The sequence below is a fragment of the Patella vulgata genome, chromosome 9 (genome assembly GCF_932274485.2).
Source record: "Patella vulgata chromosome 9, xgPatVulg1.2, whole genome shotgun sequence".
NCBI lineage: Eukaryota > Metazoa > Mollusca > Gastropoda > Patellidae > Patella > Patella vulgata.
Window position 1 is genome coordinate 6,676,582 of NC_065887.2, and position 15,761 is coordinate 6,692,342.

At 39.6% G+C, this 15,761-nt stretch overlaps 1 long non-coding RNA gene across 2 annotated transcripts in view; it reads right to left on the bottom strand.

Moving 5' to 3' along the window:
- LOC126832050 (uncharacterized) overlaps positions 1-9,910 on the bottom strand; it is a 43,769-nt gene extending 33,859 nt beyond the window's left edge. Inside the window, exon 1 of one of the 2 annotated variants that reach the window (XR_007684507.2) lies at positions 9,753-9,910. This is a non-coding gene — a long non-coding RNA (uncharacterized LOC126832050). Of the gene's footprint in view, positions 1-244; positions 445-9,752 lie in introns of those variants that run through there. The other variant, XR_007684508.2, reaches the window with a different exon arrangement.
- Positions 9,911-15,761: the final 5,851 nt, after the last annotated feature.

Sequence of the window (15,761 nt, forward strand, 5' to 3'; positions counted from 1 at the left end):
ACGACTGCTGGCGTGATTTCAATATTTTTGATGCCAGAAACAACTCATAATGATCGTAAATACGAAAAGATTCGAAACGGACTCTAATGCAATATCTCTCTACGACCTTAATAACTATTATACAATCCAGACACCAGAGTTCCACGGCGACGCGTACACACATATCATCGGAATATAAAGATATATTTAAGTATATTGTTATAATATATCTATCAACAAAACAATGTTTTAACTGAATACATACTGCGTAGAATGTACCGCTATAGTCCTTCCAAACTGGTCAAATTTGTGGCAGATTTATCCCTTTTTAAATGACCCACGTCTCACCCGAAAATTTAAAATGGAGATGCTTTCGTTTCGGAAGAGTAAGTCCTTAAATTGTCAACCCTAAGAGTAGCTAGGTAGTATAATGGTGGTAAATAAATAATTAGGGATGGCACTCTACGTATATAATCGTAAATGAAATAGCGATACGGTTCAGCGACTAAAGGTCACAACAAGACTCGAGATTTGGGTTGTGTATATGTAGATATGCGTGGATAAGATATGACATATCAGTATACGTATATCGTAAGCTAGATAGACTTACGGTTGACTAGGCTAGAGATCACAAATAAGATACTCTGTTTTTCATTGGTTGTATGTATTTGACCCATAATGTCCTGGGTTTATGAAATGACCTTGACGAAAGCGGACCTAACAAAACAACCCAATCCTATCCATTAACCCGTATATCAATATAGTTTCCTAGTTTCTTAGAAAAAACAATAATGTTCTTTACTTCCTCCCGGATTATATTTTGTTTGTTTTGATGGGATACCTGTCAACTGTTGGTATGGTTGTTTTGTAGACTGTATAATCTGTAGGTGGTACACATGACTGTAGTCCTAATCTCTCTCTTGTTGGCTAATTTATTTCTAAGATAGCGCCAATTAGTCTAGAACGTATTGGACATCAGCCCGTTCTCTGTGATATCGTCAAGTTGGCAGCGAACGTAATAGATGCTACGATATTAACCCGTTCTCTGCGATATCACCAAGGTGACAGCAGACGTAATATACGCTAGGACAGTAACCTGTTCGTTCATTCACAGGGCTTAACGGCCGCTTCCACAGAGGGCTATGTCGCAGATAAGATATTAACAAGCCCTCTACCATCGAGAAACAATCAGGATCATTAATGGATTACAAAGCGATCAAGGCTGAGGTACGACGTGTGTCAAGCTCGAATGTCTAACTTATGGCGATATAAATACGGTTGGCTTCATTGGTTGGCATACATAATACATTAAGTAGATATGGAGGATCATATATCTGTATCCAGAGTCTAAATTGTTCGAATAGTTACATTTCACGGGATAAGATAGTATTCATAAAAAGAAATGAAATGAAATTGGGTGTGCTATGAGGGAAATTTTTCACGACCAGCGGCACTATGGCCTACTCTTATATCGAATTCCAACTGCTAAGGGATAGCGTTTTTCGTCCCATCCGAATGACTAGACAGCTGCCCTTGTCAGGCCATCCGTCCTGCGCCAATGACAAGGAGAAATCACGCCGGAAAATCCCGAAGAACTTTCTCGACATACCCTTATCATGTATTTTTGAAAGAGCATATTCAATTTTTAATGCTCTTGGTAATGAATGAATTTTGTGGAATCGTGCACACAAATCCAATATTACCCCACCTTGTCATGTCCCGACTCCCGTCTTAGCCCACCCTTTCCATATCTCGACTCTGATCTTATCCCACCGTGTCCAAATCACAACCCCTTACTTATCTTAACCTGTCATTATCCCGATTTCGATATCACCCCACTATGTCCAAATCCTGACCTCGTTCTTATCCCACCCTGCCCATATGTCGACGCCGATTTTACCCCCCCCCCCCCCCTGTCAATATGTCCATATACCGACTTTGATCTCACCCCACTATGTCCAAATCTTGACCTCGTTCTTATCCCACCCTGCCCATATGTCGACGCCGATTTTACCCCCCCCCCCCCTGTCAATATGTCCATATACCGACTTTGATCTCACCCCACTATATCCAAATCCTGACCTCGTTCTTATCCCACCCTGCCCATATGTCGATGCCGATTTTACCACCCCCACCCCCCCCCGTCAATATGTCCATATACCGACTTTGATCTCATCCCACCCTGACAATATCTGAACTTAGATCTTACTATGGCTGCTATCATTACATATTAGTTTTCTCTATCCTAACTGACTGGTTGTAAACTGCTGTACATTGGGCAGTGTATGCAAACATTCGCATCACCCGAAACCTCTTTTATAAAGCGGGTGTTCGGTATTTCATACGTCTTTTTCACTAACTCACCAGTTGTACGTGAGAAAGAGTAGGGTCGTCTGTCCAACCTTGAGGGCTTTCTCCGGGTCCTTCGGTTTCCCTCCACTGCTAAAGTAAAGACCCCTATGCGCAAGCGAATTATTGAAATAAAAATGAACCATATGTTACTCGCGAAATGAACTAGTTTGTTTCAAGTAGGACGTTAAACCCCATCTCTCCCTCTCTCTCTCTCTCTCTCTCTCTCTTTTCACTAACTATAGGATATGATCAGCTGAACCCGTTAGTAATGTTCACTTCCTTGTTTCATTATCAACAAGGAACTATATGAAGAGAGGATAAACGATATCCTGTATTTCCAGTCGGCGCAAGCTGATAGTACTAAACGACCTTCACCTTTCTAGATTCAAACAGGAAACAGTTTAGTATATGATAGACAGAACCCGTTATGCCCATCCCCAAGTGCAGAGTAAGAAACCTTCCCTTTAACCAACAAGGAAACATTTTAGGATATCATCAATTGAACCCAATCCCCAGACTGACAGCAATCTCCACTTTCATAGAATCAATGAGGGTTTTAAGATATTATCAATTAAACCATGCATTTATGTCCAACCCCATGTTTAGTAGAATACGCAACCTTCCATTTTGCATACTAGGAAAATGTTTAGGTTAGAATCGACCATCCCCAGGCTAACAATAAGCAACATTCCTGTTCCACCGGGATGTAACTGACTGAAACCTGTACCTCCATCCCAGGCTAAGAGCAAATAATCTTCAATTAACGAGGAAACATTTTATTCAATCAGTTCATTACCGGCGGGGGGGGGGGGGGAGGGGCGAATGGTTAGCACGTGTGCGTTGTATCATAAAGTCTGTCATTGAATAAACTGGCGTGGTTTCGTTTCCTCGGTCGTATGTGATAAGGAGTAGGGTCGCCTGTCCAACCTCGTGGGTTTTCTCTGGGTCCTTCCAATTTCCCACTACTGTTAAAATTGAACCATATAGTTTGTGTCAAGTGGACGTTAAACCCCATCTCTCTCTCTCTCTCTCTCTCTCTCTCACACCGTTTTTAATACCTTAAATAACTATCCAAAGTTTTAGGGAAGACCCCAGGGCTGTCATGTTACTGTACTTGGGATAGATTTGATTGAACGGGAAGAATAGACACACTGCCGCAAAAGCTCAAGTATCAGAAGCCAACCCAGCAATGGCCAGAGAGGGATTTTTTCGGGTCATTGCTTCAGGAATATGGTTCATTACCGACAAAGGGGCTTGACTAATGTTTTGTATTCTCCAAATAAATTTAATGCGTAGTAAATACAAATACTGTTGACACATGTAATAAATTAAATCATAAGGGGTCATCAGGTCGTATGAATAATTTTTCAGGATCCTGCATCTGTCGGTTTATTTTTGCTCATCGGTGAGTAAGACCTTGGCTCGTTAACTTGGAGGTTCCATGTTCGATCCCTGTGTTGACCGAGAAAGTTCATCGGGATATTCCGGCCGGGTTCCCCATTGTCAGTTGTGCAGAACAGAGAGTTTGACGAGGGGCAGCGTATAGTCGTTCGGATTTTACGAATAACTGAGAAAGTTCATCAGTTGGAATTCGTTATAAGAGTAGGCCGTAGCGCCGCTGACCGAACAAAATTTCCTTATAGCACACTGTATGGCGCATGTTTGTCTTCATTAGCCCAGTCGGAACAGAGAAATAGGACGTTAAACCCTATTTCATTCTTTAAGAATTCTCAACACAACTTTTTTCTGAATAAAGGGCCTACTACGGCCTACTTTTTTTCAGATGTCAACTGCGAATTGGGTTTATTTTAAATGCAAAATTTCCCCTATAGCACATTGCGTACGCTCGTCTTCGTTAGCCCAATCGGTGACGGAGGCAGGACTATAAACTCCATTTCAGTTCATTTCAATTTAGCGGTTGTTGGATGGCCGAATGGTTAGCACGTGCGCGCTGTATCAGAAGGTCTGTCAACTGGCGTGGTTTCGATTTCCCGGTTGTACATGACAAGGAGTAGGGTCGCCTGTCCAACCTCGTGGGTTTTCTCCGAGTACTCCGGTTTCCTCCCACTCCCAAAGACTCCTACGCGAAAGCGAATTATTGAAATAAAATTGAACCATATGTTAGTCCCGAAATGACCTAGTCTGTGTCGAGTGGACGTAACTCTCTCTCTCTCTCTCTCTCTCTCTCTCTCTCTCTCTATTTCAATTTATAGAAAAGGCTATGATGAGGTTATGTTGATGTTTAGTGTTTCAATCTGTTAATGACCTGATCTCCTTGCCTTTAGCAATAATAAAAGGACAGATTGAAAATTGCCGCGTTCCTATCCGATGACTAACCATCTTGTGGTTTGTGTTTACAAATATTTTCGTTTATAATTTCTCCGTGAATATGTGTCTAATGAAATCATTTCCTTATTGATTCAGATTTGACTTTCTTGATCTAGCGTTCATTCAGAACAGCTACCGTTTAAATGTCTGTAATATGCACGAGACTTTAGCACGAGAGAGGGAGAGATATTATAAGTGTGTGCACGAGAGAGGGAGAGAGTGATTTTGTGTGAGGTTGGGGTGGATGGGTGGGTGGATGGGTTTGTAACATCAGAGCTAGTAGGGGGTGGGGGCAGACTGACGTATGCATGGTGTATGGTCGTCTTTATTTCGTGATATAAGTCAAAGTATAAAAGGACCATCTTATAACCTATTATTTTACTGTCATAGAAATTAATGGAATATACACACCGTCCATCGTTAAACCCCATATCATTTCGTTTAGGTGAATACACAAAACGTAGGATGGTAAAACTCATTTCATTTCATTTAAATCAATAAAAAACGGCTTCATTATTCAAAAATTAATTTCATTTCAAGGGAGGTAATCCACGTAATTATAGGGTTCAGGGACCTTGTTGATGGCATGGAATGACATTGGGATCAACGTCCTACTGTCGGCACCAACCAAGTTTATGACGACGGGCCATTGCGGACATCTTTACCCGGGCAGTGGCCTACTCTTATATCTAAATGTACATCCGAAGAAATAGACGTTGACCAGGGGAAACCACGACAGAAAATCCTTAGTTATTTTCTCGGAACCTGGTTCGATCCCTGCATTGGCCGAGAAAGTTCATCCAGATTTTCCGGCGTGGTTCCCGCTTGTCAGTGATGCAGGACGGAGGGCCTGACAAGGACAGCTGTCTAGTCATTCGGATGAGACGAAACACATTGGCCGAGAAAGTTCATCCAGATTTTCCGGCGTGGTTCCCGCTTGTCAGTGATGCAGGACGGGGGGGCCTGACAAGGACAGCTGTCTAGTCATTCGGATGAGACGAAACACCGAGGTTCCGTGTACACATTGGCATGTACGTAAAAGATCCCTTGACAGTTGGAATTTGATATAAGAGTAGGTCGTAGTGCTGCTGTCCGGTCAAAATTTCCCCTTTAGCACAATGTATGGCGTATGGCCCTCTTCATTAGCCCAGTTCGGAACAAAACAGTAGGACGTTAAACCCCATTTCCTTTCTTTTAATTTCCTTAATGAGGGACGGTTTGCTACTTTAAAACAGAAAACACCGAAGCTATATTTTTACACCCTACATTAAAATAAACCTGATATACTTCGACTGATGTCATCCTAGATATCATCGATACATGTTAGATCTATGTGTTAACTTTATAACTATGGAAGACCAAACAGCTCTTTATTCAGTGTTATGTTCTTAATTATTAGTTGTTCATTCATAGTCCTAAATTCGTATTTCTTCATGACGTGTTTCGACATTTGTCATATCAGATTTGTAAATTGTATATTTCTTTAATTTAGAAAAATTAAGAACTAATATTTATGAAAACTGAATAAAGAGCTGCTTGGTCTTCCATATATAACAACACAAACAATTGCGGTGGACCAGCGGTGAATCAGCTAGGTCTATTTCCTGTGAGAAGGAGTTAGGGTTTGGGGGGAGGGGGGGCAGCGATGGAAAAGTACAGTGAATTGCAGGTGGATGGCTAGCATCTACATTTTACATGATATCTGAATTTGACGTAATATCTAAATGTGACGTATAATCCAATATTTCATACTTTAGCGAAATTTGACATGTTTTTTAAAAGTTGAGCCGATCCCTAAATCTGCCCATGACTTTATTTCAAAAACATATACAGCCTGGCTTATTTAGTACAACTGTATGGTTACGAAAGTTGTTACCTATTATCATACCTACCTATTATCATACCGATACAATTCGAACATAAGGATCTTCTTATATAACAATTCGGGGGTTGGGTGCCCGAAAGGTTAACGCGTATGAGTTGCATCATAAGGTCTGTCATGTAGTCAAAATCAAGTCTCGTGGTTTAGATTTTCCGTTGGTACGTGACAAGGAGTAGGGTCGCGGTCAAACCTCGTGGGTTTTCTCCTGGTTCCCCGGTTTCTTCCACTGCTAAAGACCCCTACGCGAAAGCGAATTAATGAAATAAAATTGAATCAAATGTTAGTCCCGAAATAACCTAGTATGTGTCAAGTGGACGTTAAACCCCATCTCTCTCTCTCTCTCTCTCTCTCTCTCTCTCTCTCCCTGTGGTCATGTTCATCAGCATTTTCCGGTGTGGTGCCCCCCCCCCCCTTGTCAGTGGTGCAAGACGGGGGACCTGGCAAGGGATAACGTATAGTTGTTCGTATGGGATGAATAACCGGGACCCGGTGTACACATTGACGTGTACGTAAAGAACATATGACAGTTGCCATTCGATATGTAGTGCCGCTGTCCGGGCAAAATTCCCCCCATAGCACACTGTATGGCGTATAGAGAGAGAGAGAAATGGGGTTTAACGTCCACTCGGCACAAACTAGGTCATTTCGGGACTAACATATGGTTTAATTTTATTTACATAATTCGCTTGCGCGTAGGGTCTTTAGCAGTGGGAGGAAACCGGATGACCCGGAGAAAACCCACGAGGTTGGACAGGCGACCCTACTCCTTGTCACGTACAACCGGGGATTCGAAACCACGCCAGTCGACTCAATGACAGACTTTATGATACAGCGCGCGCACGCGTACCATTCAGCCATCCAACCACCCCAGGTGTATGATGTATGACCGTCTTCATTAGCCCAGTCGGTGTAGAACAGTAGGACGTTAAACCCCATTTCATTTCATTTCTTATTATGAATAATATCTTATCCCGTGATATGTAATTATTCGACCAATTTAGACTCTGGATACAGATATATGATCCCCCATATGTACTTAATGTGTTTATACACTATTGTATATACATTTAGATATAGGATCTCAGGATCTATAAATAACACTTGATATGACATTAATATCCTTGTGTGTTGGTTTAAAAAATATATATAAAGGATATGGCTCACAACACGCAGTACGTGTTTCGACACGCTCGGGTTGTAGGGTTTGGTAGCTCGCTCACCAGCCGCAACAAACCGGGTGAAAATTTTGTATGTATAGAACCGAAAGTCTCTAAAACCAGACTGCGATCTTCTACGGTGCCGAACACACGCAAGACTGTCCGTAGTAGCACGGCTTAAGTCTTTTATAACGCCCATATAAAACATTTTAGGTACAAACCCATAAACCAAATTTGTGGCCAGCGCTTTCTGTTCGATTTTGAACATCATGAACAATAATAATGATAATATGATGATGTTCAAAATAAGTACAAACCCGCTTGACACAGAATTAGTCTTGGCTGTCTTTCTTTTATACAGGCATTACGCAAGAGGTATATCTGCCTACTGCAGGTCTTTCTTTAGGACTTAAAGATTTATTAATTAGACATCAATTAACTTACTAAAACCATAATCAACACTCGTTTCCATCTTAAGGCTCCGAAATTAAATAGATTTAAATGCGTTTTGTGATTGATGATTTACCGTAAAATGGATTATTGAGACTTTGTTTATTATCGTAACAACGGTAGCAATGGCAATCGAGGCTACGTTGTTATTGTATCGCCGATATTTCGGCTCAGAATGAAGTAATTTTCAACATATTCCCTTTTCATTATCTATTTTTAACTATTATAGCAAGAACTGTCAGCTCTTTATCGAATCTTACTTAATGTACCTTTAACGACGGGGTGATTTCGATTCCCCTGCATATCTCTGGGTTCTCGCGTTTCCTTCCAATGCTAAAGACCCATACGCGCTAGCGTATTATTAAAATAAATTTGAACCGTATGTTAGTCCACAAATGACCTGGTTTGCGTATGGAGTCTCTCTCTCTCTCTCTCTCTCTCCCCTCTCTCCCCCCTCTCTCTCTATCTCCTCTCTCTCTTTCCCCTCTCTCCCCCTCTCTCTCTCTCTCCCTCTCTCTCTCTCTCCCCACTCTCTCCCTCTCTCTCTCTCTCCCCACTCTCTCCCTCTCCTCTCTCTCCCCCTCTCTCTCCCTCTCCTCTATCTCTCTCACTCCCCCTCTCTCTCTCTCCCCGCTCTCTCTCTCTCGCTCTCTCTCTCCTCTCCCCTCTCTCTCTCTCCCCCGTCTTTCATAATATAGTTGGGAAAGGATCCTAAATTCTCAACATGTCAGTAGCGGTTTTAAGCAGTAAACAACTTCAAAACCTTAATAAAATCACGTACGTTCTTTGTGTCTTGATATATAATTATAACAATACATCTACATCCGTACACACAATGTGAATGGATTAACGGCATCTCACAATGATCGTTTTAACCGTCAAAACTTAAATTGTTTCATTGGAGAGAGAGAGAGAGAGAGAGAGAGAGAGAGAGAGGTTTATTTACCATCCACTCGACCCAAACTAGATCATTTCGGGGGTTTTCTCCGGGTTCTCCGGTTTTCTCCCACTGCTAAAGACCCCTACGCGCAAGCGAATTATTGAAATAAAATTGAACAATTTATTAGTCCCGAAATGACCTCGTTTGTGTCGAGTGGATGTCAAACCATTTAGCCCCGATATGAACAAGTCTCTCTCTCCCCCCCCTCTCTCTCTCTCTCTCTCTCTCTCTCTTGTGATTATATCAAACAGCCCAAAACTAGCTGTCTCATTTTTTGTAAAATGAAAACTTAAGTATCTGGATGTAACCTAATCCATTTCCTACGTGTACGTGTTTGACTGGTATAAAGGACATCTATATAATTCTATAATATTACATCTACAGCCAATATTATACAGCTGATTAAACCAAATTAAAATTATTAAATGAACCGAAACGAAAATTTACTCGCATGGATCTAATCAGCTGAACTCTGGCGTTATGTTTGACCTAATTCAAATAGGTTTAACTCGTTTGATATGTCTATATTATACGTATATACCTGTCCACACATAACAATACACCTGTCGACATATCTACATATCTATGTTAATATAGGATTTTCTAACATGTATACACTACAGTCGTTGTTAATAAGCTAAACACAGAATTAGACACGTCTTACCTGTCGAATCTTTATCAATGGTATCTTCAATATTGGGGCATCTTAATACATAATGCACGATTAATACATATATCCGCTTTTATAGTCAGGTACAGATCTTAATATGTTACAAATAGTATAGATATTACACATCGTTATAGCCCAATAACCTCGTATTGAAACAGAGGCTTTTAAGAAATGTCGTCTGCTTAAGGTGTGTGAAGGTCATCTAATCACATAACATCCTATATATATTTTTTTATCTTTAGATTATAGAAGCTTTAGAAAGGAATCGATTTTATTTTTTCTTCAACAGAAAATTCATTTATTTTGTACTTCGGAGGTAAATTAAACCTTATTATCTTCTAATCTCAAAAATTGGAGAAAATAATCGATTTTATTTTATTTTTATGCATGAACATAAAAGAAGGAAAAATGGGGTAGGCCTAAACGTCCACTTGACACAAACTAGGTGATTTCGGGACTAACACATAATTTCAATAATTCGCTTGACTAATCAGAAAGATCGTATCAAGAATATTCTATCAGGAATGTCCAGTCAACAGTGACTAACCAACAATCCACCTTTATTGAAGATACCTTTAGGTCTTTAATTTGCCAGGGGTGGGGGTGAATAGACGAATGGTTAGAACGTGCGCGCTGTATCATAACGCCTGTCATTGAATCAACTGGCGTGGTTTCGAATCTCCGGTTGTACGTGACAAGCAATAGGGTCGCCTGTCTAATCGTGTGGGTTTTCTCCGTGCCCTCCCGTTTCTTCCCACTGCTAAAGACCCCTACGCGCAAGTGAATTATTGAAATAAAATTAAACCATATGTTAGTCCCGAAATGACCTAGTTTGTGTCGAGTGGACGTTAAACCCCATTTCTCTCACCCTCTCTCTCTCTCTCTCTCTCTCTCTCTCTCGGTGAACCGTCCATTTTTCGGGCAATGTATTTCCATATTTCGGGAACAAACATCAGAGAATGGGAAACATTAAGTTTTTTTTTTTCCATTCTGAAAATTCGTGTGACAAGGAAAATTTTCGGACAAATAGCCTGTGGGTCGCCTTTTCAACCCCGTGGGTTTTCTCCAGACTCGCCCATTTCCTTTCACTGCTAAAGACCCCTTTGCGCTAGGGAATTATTGAAATAAAAGTGTTAGTCCCGAATTAACCTAGTTTGTGTCGAGTGGACGGTAAATGCCCCGTTTCTATTGTAAAAGGCAGGGGGCTCGCGGATATAGGCTCAGGGGCCTCTCGATCCCAGTACGTCCCTGGCAGAAGGATACAAGCCGCCAATAGCTATAATGTATTCATACATTGCGTGTGGTAAAGTCAACATTGTAAGTTACAAGGTAAAAAAAAAAACCCCAAAAAACCAGGATGACTATATTTATAAAACATGTCTTCACTTGACTCTTTACAAATTGAATAAGGCCCTTGAATACGCCTACAGGTAAATCAAACATTTACCTTTCTCAAGTCTTGATTGTTGCAAGATATATATAAATTGACTAAAATAGCACGAATAAAAATGTTTTTAAAATATGTATTAATATTTTAGTTTCTATATACCAAACAAGAGATAAATTTTTATTTTTCAATTTCAAATGAGGATGCTAAAAAGTTAGTCGTAAATAAATATACAAAAATATAACTTCAAAAGACATTTTCATAAATAAATTTAGACTTTAGCAGGATGTAAGCTTTTTTTCTAAAGAAACCCAAGGCACCCACGTAGCTCTGTTACTATATCGCTGACTCATTAACCATCGGGATTTGTATTTGTGAGGTGCAGGACAAAGGGCCCCGCGGGAAACGTTGTCTAGTTCTTCAGGTGGGGCATAAAAAACGCGGTCACGAATACACTTATGTCACGAAGCCCGTTTTCACGAGAAACCGTGCCCCCCCCCCCCTTCCGAGTACACATTAAAATGGGATTACATGTGAATATGAATGGATAAAAATGGGATTGCATTTGGAGACCGGATATAATTATGGATATAGTTACCTTACATCGGTTTCTATAGAGACTTTCTATTGATTTTACCTGATAATAAAGGTAATATTTCACCTTAGCGCAAAATCTGTTTCGATTTTGCTCGCTTTAAATGGTTTCCGCATAACGATTGTGAATTTTTTTTCAGATTAGATATTGTATGGGCCATCCTAATGCATTCAAAGTATTTTTATGCCCTATATGTTATTTTCACATCCCGGATTCGTGGAGTCGTGATTTCGAATTAAAGAGTACAATCGAACCAGTTAGGCGAAGCAGGGCAACTGCACAACAAAAAACAGACAGAAATGTTTTCCGTAAATCAGAGGCGGGGAAAGAAAAGTAACATTATGACGTAACAATGGTTTTACGTCATGGTATTGGTATAGTGACGTCATAATAAAGGCGACATTGTCCAGTCCACAGGGAACAGGTAAGTCCATTTCTTTTAAGTCTATTTCGTGGAATTATGTCAAATGAATTTGATTTTGGTAGATGAAGGTGATAGGGATTTGGCTGTGTGGGTGTTATAGGAGGAAAGCCAAAGGGTGGTACAGGCGCCGATTGTGATTACAGTCTGTGAAAGACTCAAAGAGGTTGGATGCTTCTACAACGTTCACACCGATGTGTACACAGGTCGGCGACATCGGCTTTCCGTCCCACCCGAACGACTACGAAACACTTTTATTGTCAGCTAAGATGGCGTCTACTTTGACATGTGGGAACTGTCTTGAAAATTCCCAAGATTCTTCTCGACCCAGACCGGGATTCTACTAACCCAAGGCATTTCTATTTAGTCTTGTTTATTTTGAGCGAAGTTATCAATGGTTGTAGTTTTGACAAGATGTGTTCATTGATCGTATAACCACCGTACTGGTCATTAAAGGGCCAATCTCGATTATATTTTGGAGAATAAAACTACTTAATTTTGTGTTAAATAAAAGCCCTTAAAATCCTGTACTTAGGGCCGAGCAACTAAGTTAATCAATATACGTGATACGTTTTCAAACAACTTAAACCCATCAGTCTTCATCTGCAGGCCGGTATCCCAAGCTGTGTTATACGGTGTCTGGATAAAAATATCATGTAGTTGAAACTTACCTTTCGTTATTAAGTACAGCAGGTGGGTCATGCACTGTATAGATCTCTAAAGGAAAGGTAAAAGATTATCAGGTTACCCAAAGAAAAATATTTACCTCAAATTTTAAAAGGGTTTCGCGTCCGGAAAAGCGGTTTTGACGTTCACGTCCTACCGACTGAATATTTTGAGCTGACATTTTGAGACAAGGTAAATACACCAGGTAAATTTCATACGTACCCGGACTTTTATTTCTGAGACACTGTTAAAATCGGGATGATCTCTTTAAATCATATCTACTTAAAATCGAAGGCATCTAATAGTCTAGATAGTTGAGTGTACTCTTGTCATGTCAATAAATGTCTAAATAATAATTATGGTCTTGTCATGTCAATAAATGTCTAAATAATAATTATGGTCTTGTCATGTCAATAAATGTCTAAATAATAATTATGGTCTTGTCACGTCAATAAATGTCTAAATAATAATTTATACAACATTTAAGGTAAAGACCTGCAATAGACAGAGTTAGCTCTCATATACTGCCTGTTTAAAATAAAATAAAAATAAAACCTTTTAATTAGTTCAGAGTTACAATCCCTCTTTATAAAATTTAGGTCTTGGTCAATGAAAGGCGCGAATTATTAAAATATTTCAGTTTTAAGTTTTTGTGGAATATGGTCTGCGGAGTACTCTACAATTAAGGCCTCCGACATTTAATGGCCTTCAGCCCAGGCGTGTATAGTGGTGAATAATATGAAATTTACGAAGCGTATTTTTTCGCCCAATCGCGCCAATTTTTAACATTCGCTCGAAAATAAAATCGCCTGTTCAAGGTGACGACGATTCTGCTCGGTGAACCTTTCGCCGGAAAATCCGCTCGTTTGTCCGTGTCCTGCGTGTATTGTTGAGCGAACCATTTTTATAAGCCAATCGAAGACCTCAATGATATCCCATAAATGGTTTCCACATGAGTCACATGATCTCAAATGGGTGCCACATAAGTCACATGATCGACGTAGTTTATCCGCAGAGCGGCGTACGCTCTCCAGATGATCGCTACATGTGCCCGTTCGTGATCGGCTGTAATATCATCGCTGGCAATTTCAATCGGCGCAAACAATGGAAAAAACACACTTGTCTGTCCTAGGTTTTAGTGGCACCTACCACGATGCCCGCTATCAATATCTCAGTTGATTCAAATATGGTCGGTTGATTCAATGATGGTGTCAGCTGTTTGTTTTAATATCTCGACAGTGATACCATTCCACCCCGCTATATTAAAATCTGATATTACGCTGTTTAATTAATTCACATCATATTTTTTAATTTATTTCAGATTTATAAGGCTGTTTTCGCTTAAAATGGCGGACACAAAAGTTCAGTCCACATCCGAGAAACAATCATCGGAAATTATTAACGCTTTCTTCAATCAAGCTGTAAGCTAATCAAATCTTTACTAATTAATTAGATCTATCGCGATCGAATCTTTAGTCTTGGTTGTCTAGCTGACAGTTACTAATGCAAAAGAACCCCGTGCTAGCATAAAATACTGATATTATAAACCACATACACAAAACCTAGTAACTCACTTTTTTTCTTATTTTGACAAAACAAAGGAAAACGTAATGAATGAATATTAAACCCCAGCTCATCCATTGATTTGACTATTGAGTTACTAGGTTTTGCTGGTATACTAGGCAAATGAAGGAAGTTGCGAGGTTAAGTGTCATGGGTGTAACTGCTTACAAAATCAAAAGATTGGAATATCTACTACAACAACAGGAAGCACATACCCTAGTAACTACAAATTTGGTCCTAACTCAATTTTGATAAAAAAAAAAAAAGTGAGTTACTAGGTTTTGCCTTTTGACGGGAGAAATAAACTATCCATATCCTCAGATTTCTAGAACAACTTGATTTATTTTCCCACAGCTACTTCCTCGCGGTAAAATTCATACTAAACTAGGGCTGCCTGTCAACAATTAGCTCCGCTTGAGAACAGACACTAATCTAGTTGATCGTCATAAGTCCTAAATCGACGATTTAGTTTAAAACATTTTATAGCTCGAGAATTTTGTTCAGTATTTATTCTGCTTCCATTTAAAAAAAGGTTACAAAAGACTATGTAGTCTTTGTGTGTATAATATGAAACGGACTAAAACCGCATTACAAAACAGTATACTAATGTTTGGATATGGCGGTCCTAATGTTTGGATATGGCGGTCATTTAGGACAGGGGTCTATTCTCGAAGAAGTAGATAGTATATTAGATAGTTCTTTGTATCTAAAAATCAATCTAATTAAAATACAGATCCTATTTCGTTTCGTTTCTATAGTTCAAAATTTCGTTTTACTATTTTTTACTACACTAGGATCCGAAAGAGTTGTTATATTACCGGCATTTTGCGTGAAGTGAGGGATAAGCCAATGAAACAGTCTGTTACGGCGACTTCTTGGCATGTCATGCACGGAACTGTGGGTAAACCACTAGAAACGCCAACGCTGATTGATTAATCAGTGTCTGACGTTATAGGGTCAAAAGCCGCTTGTACGCCCCTTATCACGACCTTCGAGTATAACTTGTCAGATCTTTATGTAGTGTAGGCCATCGGAAGTATATATTAAAAAAATGAAACGAAATATATGTATTTTATTCAGATTCTCTGAGATTGCTTTGTAAAACCAAGGACAGTTCTCACCTTTCAGTTCAAACATGTAATAATATATATATATTTATATTTTTTTTTTATTTGAAGATGCAATGTGATCGTGTAACCAATTCCTTGTTACATTATATTAAAACGATGAGGTTAATGAAAGCAGCCTATCGTCATGTTAATATAGCTATGTTAGGACTCTGTCCTACACAATGGGATCAACGAGACAGACTTAAAGTTTGTCTTGAGGTTCGGATTTTGTTTTATTTTAGTTTTTTATCTGTTAGAATTA